Below are 17,761 nucleotides of genomic sequence, written 5' to 3'. Positions count from 1 at the left end.
GGGATTAAGGCCACAACCTGGGGATGTACCCTTGACCAGAATAATCAAACCTGGGACCCTTCAGTCCACAGGCTGATGCTCTATCCACTGAGGCAAACTGGCTAGGGCTACGTCTTATAATTTTATTTGTCAATTATAACTCAATAAAGCTGGAAAAAATTTAAAGTAAAAAAATGCTAGTTTTCAAAAGAAAGAATCTTTGGCTTTATTCATGAAAGCCAAAGATAGTATTTATCTTCTGACTCTTGCCTAATGTTCCTCTGAAGAAGCAACATGATCTTATAAGCCTAGAGTAAAGCAAAAGTGATATGTGAATAAGAATGCAAATAATCTATAATAATAAAAGCATAATATGACCAGATCTCCTTCCGGGCTACAGCCACGGGATGGGGGCAGCCGCTGCAGCTGCAAAGGCCTACTCTTGCACGAATTTCGTGCATTGGGCCTCTAGTGATTGTAATAAAAGGTCAGGTGTATATATACATTGTTTTACTATTTCAAATATAATTCATCTCTATTTTTCAGCATAACCCTTTAAACCTCTTTTGTTTATTTAAATAAATATTTGAGGCCTCATTCTGTTAGATGCTGTATTAAGTGCTGGAAATAATAAGAATGAAGCAGAAAGAAAAATGTCAAACCACACAGTTTATGACTCAATTGAGGGAACAGAAGGGATGTGGGTTAATGAACCAATGAGGAAACTCAGAGATAAACAACTTGCCCAAAACCTGATTAGCAGGACTGGTTTGAGACCAGGTTGATCCAACTGCAAAATCTAAGCTCTTAAAAAATTGCTATAATAGCTGCTCTCTCAAGACTTAGTAGATAACCTTCTCTGTTTCTTACTTCACAGGCAATATGTAATTTATATTTTATGATTCTTATAATTCTCAGAATATGAGGAGAATGATGGTCTATTTCATAAATTAATTTTAAGGATATTATGATTACATAATATGGATAACTTTGAACAAATGTTAAGAATACATTTTTTCTTCAAAATTGAATTCAGATTGTTAAAATAATTTGGCTTTATAAAAATCAGCAAGCCCTGACTGGTTTGGGTCAGCGGATGGAGCATCGGCCTGCGGACTCAAGGGTCCCAGGTTCGATTCTGGTCAAGGGCATGTACCTTGGTTGCAGGCACGTCCCCAGTAGGGGGCGTGTAAGAGGCAGCTGATCGATGTTTCTCTCTCATCGATGTTTCTAACTCTCTATCCCTCTCCCCTCCTCTCTGTAAAAAGTCAATAAAATATATTTTTAAAAAAATCAGCAATAGTTTAGATTCCAAAGTAACAACTTTTTGATTGATCAGATTTTCTTCCTATTTTCTACTTTTCTAAGAAATTAGTTATTTGACTTGTTAGTTGCTCTTTTTCTGAGGTGTGATAAAAAATTACTTTTATGGAAGTCTACAAATCATTTCCTTCTGCATCTAAGGTACTTTAAATGGGAGTTGGTGTTTAAATTGATAACTTTCAGCACTATAAAATTGCCTTCACCAAAGATTCAATGATACCTTCACACTTACTAAGGCAACCCTCAATCAAAAAGAAAATCCACCCAATGAAAACACCTCATAACCTGAAATGTGCAACTATTCTATTGGAAATTCAATAAAGGATGAGTAATAATAAGGACAAACTGTGGAGATGGATAGGCAGAGAAAACCATGGACATGGGACCCAAGCTCAAACAGTAGAGAATCATTACTGGGTAAGATGGAATGTTCATTGCTTTGGCCAGAAACATTGTGCAGGAAAAATAATCATTGTTATGAGAAAAGTATAACCCTGGGAGAGAATTTTCCAAGGGCTTATGCCAAGGTCTATAATGTTACTATTATTTTCTATATAAACATATGTTCTGTAAAATGGACCTACTGTGATTTGATACGAAGACCTGATTCATTAGCAGTATCCAATAAATAACAGCTGTGACACAAATCCTCACCGAGCATCTAATCATAAGGCACATTTTACTTGCAACATTGGCTCTAACCAGAAGTGTCAAGTTATTAGGTTTGAGATTTTATAGACTGGCTTTAGTAGATTCAATATAGCCAAGGGATATCAGTTGGTATTAGAACACCCTTATGGAATTTTCCACTGAGGCCTAACTGAGGATAATCCCGGAAACTACATATTATAATTCATGTGTATGAGGGTATATATGAAAAGCTTTTACAGAGAAAATGAGAGCACTTGGCTAAGAATGTGTTAATTCATTCATTCAAGGAATATGTATTGAGTGACATGTGCCAGACCTTGTTCTAGGCCCCAGAGAGGCAAACGGGGAACAAGAGAGACAAGACATCTGTCACTATAGAGATAATATTCTACTAGAAGGCGTTAGGTGATATACAACTAAAACAATAAATGAATAAGGTGATGAGATGTTTGAAAAAATAAAACAGAGTGATGCAATAGAAAGTAACTGGTCAGTGTGTGGGTAGCTAAATTCTGGAAGAGTCCACTGAAGTGCTGAGATCTAAAGGTCAAGACCCAGATATGCAAAAAGCTGGGTGCACTGGTACATTGCGATTACTTCCTTTTGATCCACCTGTGGTTTTGTGTTGACCTTTTACCATTTCTTTTCATGTAGCCATGTATGATTCTCTATATCTGAATCTTAAAACCTCACAACACTTGGATATGGTCATTCTTTCTAATTCTCCCTCTTAATACATAGGTGTACCCCCGTAGCAATGTTCCCTACCTTATGAACCACCTCAAAGAATCAAGGGCTTCTAGAATCTTCTGGGCAGTGTAGGTCTTACAGTGTGCATACTTGATTCTGTGAGTTGATAATGTTTAAATTATGTCCTCTTGGGAGTAGGATATTTTTGCCTTAGCACTACACTAAGCTTACGTATAGTGAATATAAAATTGTGGCAAATACCACACAGGTTCTCCAAAAGGTTGGGGAATGACAGATTGACTTGTAGAGCTAGAAGAGCACTTTAATTTTTCAAATAGTGGGACATTAATGCCAGTTTACCCCAGGGAAACCGAATAGACTGAAAATCCATTGTTTTACATTCTTACTCTGCAGAGTCTGCATATGGTACGAAGAAATTTTAATCAAAGGCAAATCAAAGCTTAGTGGGAAAATTATGACATACATACATGTATGAATGGGTTCAATTCAGATACTCACAGCTACACTGTGTATTTCAGAAATGTGTAGTAGGGGGTGTTAGCCAAACAATCTAATATTGTATCTTCTTATGTGAGAAAACAGACCCATGGCTCAGATTTGCATTTTAAAATATTACCCTGACTTACCCAACCTTGCCAGTCATTAACATAGTTGAAATTCCTGCTCAAATAGTTATTAGAGAAATCATTAAATCATGAAAAATTAAAAGATGTTCCCAAATGCCCAGAACTCATCATGAAAAATATTATGAATACAAGATATTTTCATTAATCATTCATATGCTTTTCTATAATGATGGAAGTAGTAGCATACTTAGAAATTGAAGCATTATTTCCTATTTCTGGTTTCTATAATTTCATCACTAGCATTTCCTGTAGCTTTCATTTGGTAAAGTTCCTATGATATTTATTTTTTCCAGGTATTTGAACTTAATGATTTGACATTTTAATATCCATTACAGTAAATGAATTCAGAAAACAATATATGTGTAAATGTAATTTTTAATCATCAAAGCATTTTTGTTTTGTAGCAGGGTTCCCTAAGATGAGAGTGGACCATGTCTTATTAACAACATATTTTCTAGACTTCTTTTATTGTTCATTTCTATGCACAGAATCTGTAAAGGTGAAAATTATATTTCCCAGGCTTGAAGCTAGGGCTCCAGACATGATATTGGTTCTGTCAAGCAGGTGAATGCTGAGGAAAGAATAAAGCCCTGAGGCATACATTTTACAGGTGCACATCAGCAGGTAGAGCGTGGATCCAAACCCACCCTTCCCTGCAGGTTCCTCCTGACCTCCGTATCACTGCTAAGAAAGGATTTCCTGGATTGGATTATGGTTGAGGTAGTGGTACCAGAGCCAGTAGTTGGAATAATGATTTCCTGTTTCCTCAGTTTCCTTACTGAGGTAGAGAGGCAGTTCCCAGAGAAAGCTAGTCTTGTAGTTTCTTATGGGAGTCTTTCCTAGGGGACCAAGGCTGGACCTTGCTCCTGTAGACTTCTAGTGATTTCTATAAGCACCTAACAGGCTGTTTCAACTGTCTTTCTACTCAGAGACCAGGTAGGGGTAAGTTTTATTTGGACTGAAATAAAAGATAGAAGCTCTATTTAGATCTCAAATCTAAGCTGATTTTCCAACTGAAAGTTATCAGAGTGCTACATTGAATAATACTGGGCCCTTGACACGTTAATAAAAAAGCAGTACTTATTCTGCCATTGTTTGAATGTGGAGCTTTCTGTGGGACTTCTTGGGTCATGGTCATGCCATAATCAATTATTCTTGAGTTTTTAGTGATCTGATCATCAAGAACATCATCCTGAGTCCTAGACTGAAGAGTGATAGAGGTTTTTTTCATAACTCTTCTGTTAATCCTGTAGCTTTATGGACATCTTGCAACCCAAGCCTTAAAATTATAAAATGGAAAGAAATAGTCCAGCTGCATCCAAACTAAATATTCACACTTATTATAATATTTGCATGAATCCTTGACCTACTTAGGTAAAGATAGTTTTAAAACTGTCAGGCATTCTACTTAAACCACAAGGGAGTTAGTAAAAGCAAGTACAGAAATAACTAGGACGCCATCACTTTTTGAAAAATGTTTTAGTGAGTTCTTATGATTCTTAATGTTATTCTCCTTTTATTTATTTATTTTTTAAAATACCTTTTATTGATTTCAGAGAGGAAGAGAAAGGGAGAGAAAGATAGAAACATCAATGATGAGAGAGAATCCTTGATCAGCTGCCTCCTGCATACCCTACGCTGGGGATCAAGCCCTTAACCTGGCATGTACCCTGACCAGGAATCGAACCATGACCCCTGGTTCATAGGTGGACACTCAACCATTGAGCCACACTGGCTAGGCAATGTTATTCCCCTTTTAAAGTGATATTGAGTTTCCATTTTACGAGGGTATATATATCAAGGTAAAAGCAACATCCCCTCTGTTTAATTGTGGTACATACCTGATCAGCCACATATATTTTATTAACTGTAAACAAATGCTAAAGTCCTTTATAACATGAGTAATTTTGGCCTAAGAACCAAGGTCACATATACAATTCATTAGCTGTTTTAAAATGTTTTATAGATAAGAAGATACGTAGGTAGACAGACAGAGGCTAAGTAAAGCTAAATCTCAAGCCTAATCTTGGCAAGTTAGATTCCTTCAACCCGCTGCAGAAATTTATAACAAATGCAGGAAGCCCAGGATTGCGAGATAGATTTGAGTAAGAAAGTAAGACTAATGAAATCAGGTTTAAACTTTTCTAGACACACTGTGTTCCTGATTCCATAGTTTACAGTGGTTTGCACACTGACAGTCTCTGGCTGAGAATCTTGATCTGTTTCATTGGTTGACTCATTTGAATCCCAACTCAGCTATAAACACCTTAAAGGCAGGAATCCATTTTGCCACTTACCAAATACAAAGTTTGCCCACAGTAACATTTCAGTGAAAGTTTGTGGAGTAAATTAACTATTTGTCAGTTGGATTTCCATCTAGGTTGATGACATCAAGAGTTCTAGCCGAGTGCTTCTCAAACAAATGTGAATGGGATTACCTGAGGATTTTGTTAAAATTCAGATTGCTATTAAAGAGATCTAGGGTGGGGCCCAAGATTTTGCACTTCTAATAAGCTCTTAGGTGATTTAGATGCTGCTGTTCTTCAGATCATACTTTCATAAATAAGAGTCTATCTCACTCCTAAGAGTCTTATTTCTGTGAGGCAATAAAACATAAGGTAGGCCTGGCCACGGTGGCTCAGTGTTTGAGTGTAGACCTGTGAAACAGGAGATCACGGTTCAATTCCATGGTCAGGGCACATGCCTGGGTAGCAGGCTTGATCCCCAGTGTGGGGCATGCAGGAGGCAGCCAATCAATGTTCTCTCTTCTCACTGATGTTTCTCTCTCTCTAGCTCTCCTTTCCTCTCTAAAATCAATAAATATATATATTTTAAAAGACATAAGTTCAAATTCTATTTCTGTACTTACAAATTTAGTAAATGTAGGACAATTATTAATATCTCTGTGCCTTATTTTTTCATATGTAAAAATTTGATATCAATCAATATTTTATATGGGTATCATAACATGTAAATGAAATAAAATATGAAGATATTTAGCAAAGTACTTGGCATATAACAAGCACTCAATAAATGATAGCTATGCAGTCTCATGATTTTCCTTACTGACTATGCCTGAGGTTATATGCTCAAAAACACTCTTAGTAAGCTAAGTGAGATTAATGTGAAGCCTAATCTTCCATGTTTGATTTCCCCAACCCGCTGCAGGAATTGATAGCGAATACAAGAGGCCCAAGGTTATGAGGAAGATCCCAGTGAGAAGGCAAGACTGATGAAAAGGAGACTTAGGGGCACTGGGTGGTAATGTGGGGTTAATTACTGGAAAAAGGCAGAGTTTTAGAGTAAAATAAAGAAGAAAAAAAGGCAAAAAAAGAACAGATAGAGAGCCAATCTGTTTAATGGGGAAAGTGAAGCGTGCACAAAATCTAAAAATGGCATTCAAAATGCTACTATTTTTCATATCTTAAGTCAGGTAACCCACAAGGATTCCTGGTAAGTGGATTAGTAAGGAGATGTTCTAGAAAAAAACAGTCAGAAGAGTGTGGGAAGCTGACTAAGAAAAGGAAAAAGTCCAACAAATGTGGGCTGGCTCTCAAGCAAAGCCTCACAGAGGGAAACAGCCTGATCTCCAGGGAATTCCTGGAGTGTAAATAAGCCTTAAAGATGTCCTGATTTGAGGAGAGAGAACTGCAGTTTTATTCATTGCTTTCAGGCTACCCCAGAGAAATGGGAGAGACATAACTTTAAATCCTCACACATTTCTAATTCTCCACAGTGCTGGTAAAGCAGGCCCCAGTGCCTGAAAGCAATCTATAATAATAAAAGGGTAATATGCTAATTAAACCAGATATCATTACTGATGAAGCCGGGGTCAGAGGGAAGCCAGCCTGGGTCCCAGGTGCCTGCGGGCATCCAGAAGAGGGAAGCTGAGGTCTTGGGTACGAGGGGGAAGCCAGTGCCACATGCCTGGATTGTGGTCTTGATCCCCAGTCGGGGGTGTGCAGGAGGTAGCTGATCGAAGTGTCTCTCTCACCATTGGTGTTTCTATCTCTATTTTCCTCTCCCTTCTTCTCTAAGATCAATTAAAATATTTTTTTAAAAATAGGGGTAAAGTTTAAACATTTCACCAAATCAGAAATACCAATAGCCAATTACCATATAAAAATTCTCAATGTCACTGATAATCACAAAAATATATTTTAAAATGAGAAGCTAGCCTGTAAAATAAGAATATATTCATATATAGTTCGGTAGGGCAAATTGTATACTTTTTATTTAATACTAGAGGCCCGGTGCACAAAAATTTGTGCACTCGGAGGGGGTCCCTCAGCCCAGCCTGCGCCCATTCACAGTCCAGGACCCCTTGGGGGATGTCCACCTGTCGACTTAGGCCAACTCCCTGGGGGATCAGGCCTAAGCTTGCAGTCAGACATCCTTCTGGCAGCCAGGGAGCCCTCGGGGGATGTCCAACTAAAGGCTTAGGTCCCCAAGGCATAGGGTCTAAACCATTAGTTGGACATTCTTAGTGCTGCCACGGAGGCTCCTGCCACCACCACTGAGCTGGCCAGCCATGAGCCAGCTTCTGGCTAAGTGGCACTCCCCATATGGAAGTGCACTGACCACCAGGGGGCAGCTCCTGCATTGAGTGTCTGCCCCCTGGTGGCCAGTGTGCATCATAGCAACTGGTCATTCTGCCGTTCAGTCAATGTGCATATTAGCCTTTTATTATTATTATATAGGATGTCCCTATTTCCCCCCTTTTGCCCCCTCTACCCACTTCTTGGCCCCCACTTCTCTCTGGCCATCACCATACTGTTGTCTGTGTCCATGATTGTGCATATATTTTCTTTGGCTAATCCCTTCTTTAAATTTACTTCTTTAAATTTTTATTTTCAGATAAGTGCTTATAACTGCACTATTATATATTTTCTATTATACCATTTAGAATTAAGATATTTTTTAATTGAACCCTTTTAAATTTTAGCACAATTTAATAAATTATGCTAGAAGCAATTAGGAGATTTTTCATGTAATGCAGACACATTTTAATTAATATTTTATTAACTTTTAATTTTTTAATATTTTAATTTGAAATAATCTCATACATGTAAAAAAAAAACACTATAAAATACTACAGCATATTATATGTACCCTTCACCCAATTTTTTAGGTGTTAATAATTTAAACATAACCATTATACAACTAACAAAATTTGGAATATATTTTTCTTATAATCTCTTTAATGTTACTTAATCCATTTACTTTGTTTTTGTTAATCTTCACCCAAGAATATTTTCCCATTGAATTTTAGAGAGAGTGAAGGGAAAAGGAGAGACACATTGATTGGTTGTCTCCTGCACATGCTTTGATAGAGAATGGGGATCAAGCCAGCAATTGAGGTACATGCCCTTGACTGGAATCGAACCTGGGACCCTTCAGTCCACGGGCTAATGCTCTATCCACTGAGCAAAACAGGCTGCAGCTTAATTCATTTACTTTTAATCTATATGTGTCTTTATATTTAAAGTAGGTTTTCTTTTTGATTCACCCTGCTGGCTGCTGGGGGCTTCTGGGGTGGGCGTGCCTTGCCACCCCAGCACCCACCAATCTCGGTCAATTACCATGTTTGTCTATTATTAGATTAGATTTGAATAGATAATATATCCCCACGTGTCAAAATGCATAAGTACAAAATGCTATGTAATAGTCTTCTCACCCAGTTCCCTGCCAATGGTTTACTTCTTACAGGCAATTAATTTCTTTATCTTCTATGTAGTTTTACAAAAATGTTTTAAGCATTTACAGGCAGATACACAATACTTTGCACTTTAATTTTACACAAACACACAGATAGCTTCCTACTTATTTTTTACAGTGTTCTATTGTATAGACATGACATAATTGGTGGACATATAGTTTGATGACAATGCTACAATAAAAAAAATCAATATATATATATATATATATATATATATATATATATATATTGCATCACATAGATTGAATATATGCATGGTAAATTTCTGGAGTAGAATTGCTGAATAAAATTATATTTGTTCTTTTACAAATGAGCATAGTGTTTTGAGGAGGAATTTTGGAGATGGTGTTAAAATTTCAAATAGTTATTTCTTGGAACAAAGAACCTTTCCTGCAAAGTACTTTTGACATTATAAATAATGTCTCTAAAAGGATACATATTTCAGTATTTTAATAGCAATAAACTGGAGCTCTATATATCTTTTCTTTTGGAATGATTATAGTATATATAATGGTCTATCCATATTACTGAATAACATACGGCTATTAGAAGGAATGAATTAGGTCCATATAAACAAAGATGGAAAAATCTCCAAGATATATATAGTTAAATGAAAACAACAAGTGACTGAACAATATGTGACATAAAATTTATGTTATTTTTAAAAATATCTTTCCAATCTGAAAGGATACACACCAAATTGTTAAAAGTGATCATTTGTGAAAAATGGAGGGATGGGTGTAGGTGATATGGGGCAATGTGAAGGGGAATTTTACTATTTTTGCTGTGTGTCTGGATTTACATTATTTTTAAAATAATAAAATAGCCGAAACCGGTTTGGCTCAGTGGATAGAGCGTCGGCCTGCGGACTGAAGGGTCCCGGGTTCGATTCCGGTCAAGGGCATGTACCTTGGTTGCGGGCACATCCCCAGTGGGAGATGTGCAGGAGGCAGCTGATCGATGTTTCTCTCTCATCGATGTTTCTAACTCTCTATCTCTCTCCTTTCCTCTCTGTAAAAAATCAATAAAATATATTTAAAAAAAAAATAAAATAAAATAAAATAAAATAATAAAATATTAGGAACACCTCACTATGAAAGTCAGCTTCTAAAATCTCTTGTGTGGCTGCACTCTAAGATCCAAAGGTAGAGAGTGCAGATTGTAACAGATAAAAATGTATGTCAATAGAGATGACAAGCAAGGACAGCATAAGCAGAATCATAGAGTACCTTTGCTGGTATATATGGTATTCCCATTATAAACGTGCCTTTTCAGCTAAAAGTAATAAATCTAATTTTAAACTAAAAAACAAAGTTAGCATAGCCACAATCTTTGCAATTTCTAAGTGATAAAATGTGATAACTTTGGCGAAATATATAAAATGCATTTTATACAAAAAGGAAAATGTGGAACTAATATAAATAAATCATGTTTTATAAGTTATTGGAAACTGACTACTTTATATGAACCTACCATATGAGCCTATAATTACACCTTATAAACATGAAAAATAACTAAACCAGCAGGAGGGATTTCTTTCCCTCAATAAAAGAACCATATGTCAGGTAAAGGAAAATGATCACATCCACCAATGTTGTTTCTGAACCTCTGTCCTGCTTAGTTCATAGTTGAACCATACCATCCATCCTATATAATAAAAGACTAATATGCTAACTGTCTGGTCATCCGGTCATCCATTCAACCAATCAAAATGTAATATGCTAAAGCCGCTCAACTGCTCGCTGTGATGTGCACTGATCACCAGGGGGCAGACAGTCGACCAGTTGACCAGTCGCTATGACATACACTGACCAACGGGTAGGTTAGCTTGCTGCTGAGGTCTGGCCGATTGGGACTGAATTGGGCTGGACACACCCTGGAGCCCTCTCATGGTCCCTCCCCAGCTGGCCAACCTCCTGCATCCCTCCCTGGCCCCAATCATGCACTGGTGGGATCCCTCAGCCTGGCCTGCACCCTCTCACAATCCGGAACCCCTCTGGGGATGTTGGAGAGCCAGTTTTTGCCCAATCCCACAGACCAGGCTGAGGGACCTCACTGATGCACGAATTCATGCACCGGGCCTCTAGTTAATAATAACAGTACGAGGCATAGCTAATTTAACCAAAATATTCATTTCATAAAGTTACAAGCTGACATTTGGGAGCATTGAACCTTAAATTCTTTCCAATGTTTTAATCTGAAGAATTTTTCTATCTAAAGTAAAACTGAAATCTGTTGTATCCATTTTAGAATTTAATCTTAGTAGCTTTTATTTTCCCACATTTGTGGTGAGTTTAAAAAAAATAATTATGGTAATATTATTTCATCTTGTTAGAAATTCAATATAGAAAAATGAAACATTAATATTTCATTATGAGTCAATCACTGGAAAAAATTTTCTCATTTCATCTGTTTTTAATATCATGTATGGCATTGCCTTCTATGTAAATGTGCCAATGAATAAATATTTAGTAAACAAGACAAAACAAAAGAACTAGAAAGTGTTTTTTTCCTGAAGTTCTAGTATTACATATAAATAATTCAAGAGCTTCCTTGTAATCTCCTTAATATTTCACTGAGAGGCAGCCAATAAGTTAAGTCTCCTGTACCCTTCTGACAGATGTGACATACATGTGATTATTTTTCTGTTTCTTTAGGGCACGTCATGCTTTTTGTACACTGTGGTACTATGTCACCAATTCTCAAGATTTAATCACTCTTTTACACTTGGATATTTTACTGTGATTGAAAATCTGATTTTTCAACTTGGTTGATGTAAAGTAATTACTTTTCATCATTACATGCTTCCAAAGAACAGAAACCTGATAAGGCTTACGATACTCGATGGTCCTCCCATGAGAAAAAAATATATAGTATATTCCGTGCTAATTTCCCAATAATTAACATGAAGTTATCCTGCCAAGGCCTGAAAAATCCTTCTGGTTTTATGAGTTCTCTCTTTCCAAAGTCTCCCTCATCCTAACCCTTTAACAAGAAAAACAATTTCTAGCAAAATAAATACTTAATAAATAATGATCAAAAAGTTCAGTTGTCAATTAAGTATATTTATTTATTTATTTATTTATTTTTAATATATTTTATTGATTTTTTACAGAGAGGAAGGGAGAGAGATAGAGAGTTAGAAACATCGATGAGAGAGAAACATCGATCAGCTGCCTCCTGCACATCTCCCACCGGGGATGTGCCCGCAACCCAGGTACATGCCCTTGACCGGAATCGAACCTGGGACCCTTCAGTCCGCAGGCTGACGCTCTATCCACTGAGCCAAACCGGTTTCGGCAAGTATAATTATTTAAAAGAAACATTCATGAGGCTAATCTGATCTCTTTGTTTATAGCTGATTCACTTTTTCTAACTGGCCATCTGAAAATCCCTTCTTTGATTCTTGAAGGGCAGTAACTTAATCAGTACATACTACTTGATTGTATGTTCTTTAGGTTTATATTTTTCTTATTTCAGAAGCTTTTCTTTTCTATTATATTTTTGAATATTTTTATTCATTCTCTTTTTGGGGATTGTCTCCTCCAAGAACATTAAATACCTGAATGACCTTGGACAAATGTTTTCACCCGCCAAACTTCTATTTCCTTATTTATAACATAAGGATAATGCTACTTATTCTGCAATGTTAATTATTAAATAAAATAATGTAAGTAAAAAGCTTAACATAGAATCTGGAAAATAGTAGATGTTCAATAAATGTTAATCTCTCTCCCTCAGGCCCCATCCTTGATATTTGATCACCCATGATATCTGATCAGGTTTTTCATCCCCCCTCTTTTTTTTTTTTTTTTTTGATGCCTAAATCCTTAGTCTGCCTTTAGCAAGAATCTTGTAAGGCCAGGTTAGCAAGACTCCCCCTGTCTTCTGGCTCCTCTTAGTAATTTTCCAGCTACTCCCGTCTCTGCTAGTTGGCTATAAGTCCCCACTGGTCTTTGTTGTACTTAAAGAGTTTAGCCCAATCTCTCTTCTCTATTTTAATTCCCTGATTACAAAAGTCATAAATAAAGTATTCCTTACCATTTAAACAAGTATCAAAATATTGTTTTCAATAGCAGAGTCACAATAGTAAGATAAATAAAACTTAAAAATACATTTTTTAAAAAAGTAAATCTATACTGGCTTTCCTATTCCAAAAAAAAAAAAAAAGTCCAAATCCTCTTTATTTGCTGGGCTTTTTTTCCCTAACTCCATCCTACTATTATATTTTTTAAAATATCTTTTATTGATTTTTTTTTACAGAGAGGAAGGGGGGGAGAGAGAGAGAGAGAGAGAGTTAGAAAAATCGATGAGAGAGAAACATCGATCAGCTGCCTCCTGCACACATCCTACTGGGGATGTGCCCCACAACTAAGGTACATGCCCTTGACCGGAATTGAACCTGGGACCTTTCAGTCCCCAGGCCGAAGCTCTATCCACTGAGCCAAACCATTAGGGCTATATTATATAATATTTTGATCCCCAATATTCCTTTTGGCCTCATTTACTCCCTCCACCAGTGAATAAGTGCCATATTTCCCTGGGGAGAGGGAAGATACAACTTAGAACAATGATATCAAATAGGATTCTAAACACATTTTTCAAAAACTTTTATTGTGGTTGTTCGTCTGTTTTTGAATTCTGAAAATCTAGTTCTGCATATTAAGAGTAAATGCCTGGAGGACTCAGACCACAGGATTATATAATAATGAGAGAAATTTATATGATGACATTTTATTACAAGTCTTTCCAAAGAAAAGAGATTAAAATTATTTTCTGGGATAGCATAGAAGTTTGGAGAGGATTTGGAAGACAGAATAAGAGAGTTTAGATGTGAATGTGAAAGTCTGCTTTCAATTTTGCCTCCTCTCCTAGTCAAAACCCTGGAGAAATCATAGAAAACTCTTGATGTTTTAGCTAAACAAAAGCAAAGGGGACTTGTGAGCTTTTCAACTCTCAGTCTGGAACTCTGGAGATAGAATTGAGAGAGTCATGCAGAGGGCACCCATGCCATCATTAGACATGGCAGGTCCCCAAAGATTAAGGGCTTCAGATTCATCTCTCTTCCCTTGAGTTTTAGTTACCTTCCACAGGATATTGACAAAGTGTGAAATTACTTACATGCCTGAGAATTAAGAGCATGCATACCTGATGACGTGGCAGTGGGGATGTCTGAGAAAGAAGGGGTATCAGCTGGAGAATGGACAGCCTAAACTGCTGTCTGGATAGAGATGTGACTACTAGTACTTCTCATGACATCAGTACTACCAGGAGCAGCTGAGTGTGGACATATTCATCAAGAAGGGATCATGAAGTTTTCTACCCTCTATTTATGCCAAAAGAACAGATAATGTATATCAGTAGAAGAGTATTTACAGGTCAGAGACCCTTCTCTGGAGGATGCTAGGATGGCATAAAAAGCCCTCCTGAGCTGATAACACCTACAAAATACAAAAACAGAATGAGGAGTATTTATCCAAAAAAGACTGAGATTTAATCCACAGACATTTCATTATCTTAAACTGGCAAAATCAAATTTTTTGCCATCAGCTTGAGAGCTAAGTTCAGTAAGAAATGAAAATTGTAGCACTCAACATGTGATGATATAATGTGAAATTTTAAACTGGCTACACTACCATGACATTTACTCAAGAAATAAAACTTCATAGTTTCCACTGAAACCCTTATTTAACCATGGAAAAATAATAGTAACTCACCTCAGAAAGTTACTATAAAGAGTGAATGTTTATAGTACATGCAAAAAACCTAAAAAGTATTAGCTATCCTATCTAATAAAAGACAAAAAGGGTAATTAACCATACCTCCGCTACACTTCCCATTGGCTAATCAGGGTGATATGCAAATTAACTGCCAACAAAGATGGCGGCCAGCAGCCACACAGCTGAAGCGAGCAGGCGGTTTGCTTGCTCCAGTGATGGAGGAAGCCAAGGTTCCCCGCCTGCCACGGCTCGGCTCTGAGCCCGAAAGCAACAATGTTTCAATTATAGAAGTTAAACAAACCCCAAATACCTGATTTCAGCCTGCCGCGGCCTCAGAGCTGGGAGCGCCAGTGACGGCAACAATGTTTCAATCATAGAAGGTAAATAAATCCCAGAATTAAAAAAAAAAAAGAAAAAAAGGAGAGGCTGGGAGCTTCAGTCGCCGGCCAGCCTGAAAACGGCCCTCAGCCCCTCACACAGACTGGCCAGGCACCCCAGTGGGGACCCCCACCCTAAAGAGGGTGTGGCCAGCCTGAAAACAGCCCATCATCCAGGCTGGCCAGGCACCCCAGTGGGGACCCCCACCCTGAAGGGGGTGTGACCAGCCTGCAAACACCCATCAGCCCCTCACCCAGGCTGGCCAGGCACCCAAGTGGGACCCCCACCCTGATCCAGGACACCCTTCAAGGCAAACCAGCCAGCCCCCACCCGTGTACCAGGCCTCTATCCTATATAGTAAAAGGGTAATATGCAAACTGACCCTAACAGCAGAAAGACTGGGAATGACTGGTCACTATGACACACACTGACCACCAGGGGGCAGATGCTCAATGCAGGAGCTGCCCCCTGGTGGTCAGTGCACTCCCACATGGGGGAGCTCTGCTCAGCCACAAGCCAGGCTGATGGCTGCCAGTACAGCAGTGGTGGTTGGAGCCTCTCCTGCCTCCTCAGCAGCGCTAAAGATGTCCGACTGCAGCTTAGGTCTGCTCCTCGCTGGCAAGTGGACATCCCCCGAGGGCTGCTGGGCTGCCAGAGGGATATCTGATTGCCAGCTTAGGCCCAATCCCCCAGGGAGCAGGCCTAAGCCAGCAGGGGGTCATCCCCCAAGGGGTCCCAGACTGCGAGAGGGCACAGGCCGGGCTGAAGGGACCCCCTCCCCCCGAGTGCACAAATTTTTGTGCACCGGGCCTCTAGTACTATATAATAATAGACTAATATGCAAATTGTCCCCTTGACCTGGAGTTCAACCAGGAGTTCTACCAGGGGTAGGGCCGGCCAACCGCCTGCGACCCCTCGCCCTGACCAGCCCCACCTGATTGCTCTCTCACCCCAATCGGGGGTGGGGCCGACTGGCCAACTGGACCCCACCTGTTCATGAATTCATGCACCAGGCCTCTAGTTTTATAATTACTGATTATATCTAGGATATGTTAATTTTTGATATAGCAACTTGCTTTATACAATAAGGTACTGCATAGGGTAGCATGAGTCAACATAATATTTGATATCATTTACCCCTTTTGAGAATCTAATGATCATCCCAATAAAAGTGAACAATGAATAAAACATTTTGCATATAATTTCACAGATTCATCTTTTGAGCACTAAAGGTTGATGGACCCTATGCTGAAAGTCCCTGCTATTCTATACATTTGTAATTATATCTACTACTAAGGCACTAAACCTTCAATGAGCTAGGTTTTTTTCACTCACTTTTGATAGAAAATATAAATTCATCCCTTCAAAATATTTTCTTAGAGAATGAGAAAAGCCAATAAACAGACATTAACACTGAAATGACACAATGTTGGCATTATCTAATAAGGATTTTAAAGCAACTGTCATTTATCAATAATTCATTGAGCAATTACAAGCACTTAAAACCAATAAAAAGGAAAGTCTCAGTAAAGAAATAGATGATATAAAGAAAAAAACAAGCTGTAAAGTTTAGAATCAAATAATAACAGAGATAAAAATTCAATGGAAAAACTCAACAACAGAATAGAGAGGACAGAGGCTGGAATCAGTGAAGTCAAAGACAGAATAATAGAAATTACCCAACATGAACAAGAGAGAAAATATAGTAAGGAAAAAAAATATGTACAGAAACTCAGTGACTTCTTGGTATAAAACAGTATAGTTAACTCATGTCGTTGGACTACAGAAAAGGATAAAATGAGTGGGGCTGAAAAATATTCTAAGAAATAATGGCTGAAATTTTTCCAAATTTGGCCAAAGACATAGCCTATAGATTCAAGAAGCTGATCAAATCCAAAATGGGATAAACCTAAGGAAATCTATACCAACATACATCATAATCAAAGTTCTGAAAACTGTAGTCAAAGAAATAAAAAACTTAAAGAAGAAAGAGAGAAATGACATTTTACCTATAGGGAAAAAACCTACTCAGATGACATATTTGTCATCGTAAATCATGGATGCCAGAAGGAAATGTCCCATTTTAAAATGCGGAATTAAAACACACACACACATATCAGCCTTAAATTCTTTATCTAGCTTTATTATTCTTCAGGAATGAAGGGAAAAATCAAGACACTCCCTGATGAAGCAAATTTAGGAGAATGTCACACCCTAATGAATGACTCGAATAAGTTCTTGAATATTCATGATATTACTTGTTTTACTAAAGGAAGATATAATTATGATTATCCCAAATGTATAAATGAGAACATGGAAGCTTAAAATAATAAGAGTTTATCAAAGTTTGTCAATTAACAAGGCTTTTATTTCCCCCTTTTTGTCTCCTCCGTTACACTTCAGTACCCCCCACCATTAAAAAAATCAGTTTTTTAAATCTTTAACTCTTAAATGGAGTTATGTCTTTTAATTGTAATATTGTAATAGTAATTGTAATATCACATTCACAGAACTAGACTATAAAAATTGGTATAATACATTTAACAAATTGCAGAAACCATATTCTTCAAATATCCTGCCTTAGCTAAGGTTTATAATTACAAACAGCGAAATCATTTTGAATCTACTGGGGCCAATTTACTGGTGTAGTGCAC

Source organism: Myotis yumanensis, unplaced genomic scaffold (genome assembly GCF_028538775.1).
Source record: "Myotis yumanensis isolate MYYU_CA2020_CCGP unplaced genomic scaffold, mMyoYum1.0.hap1 SCAF_10, whole genome shotgun sequence".
Lineage (NCBI taxonomy): Eukaryota > Metazoa > Chordata > Mammalia > Chiroptera > Vespertilionidae > Myotis > Myotis yumanensis.
Note: the sequence above shows the minus strand (reverse complement) of the source record.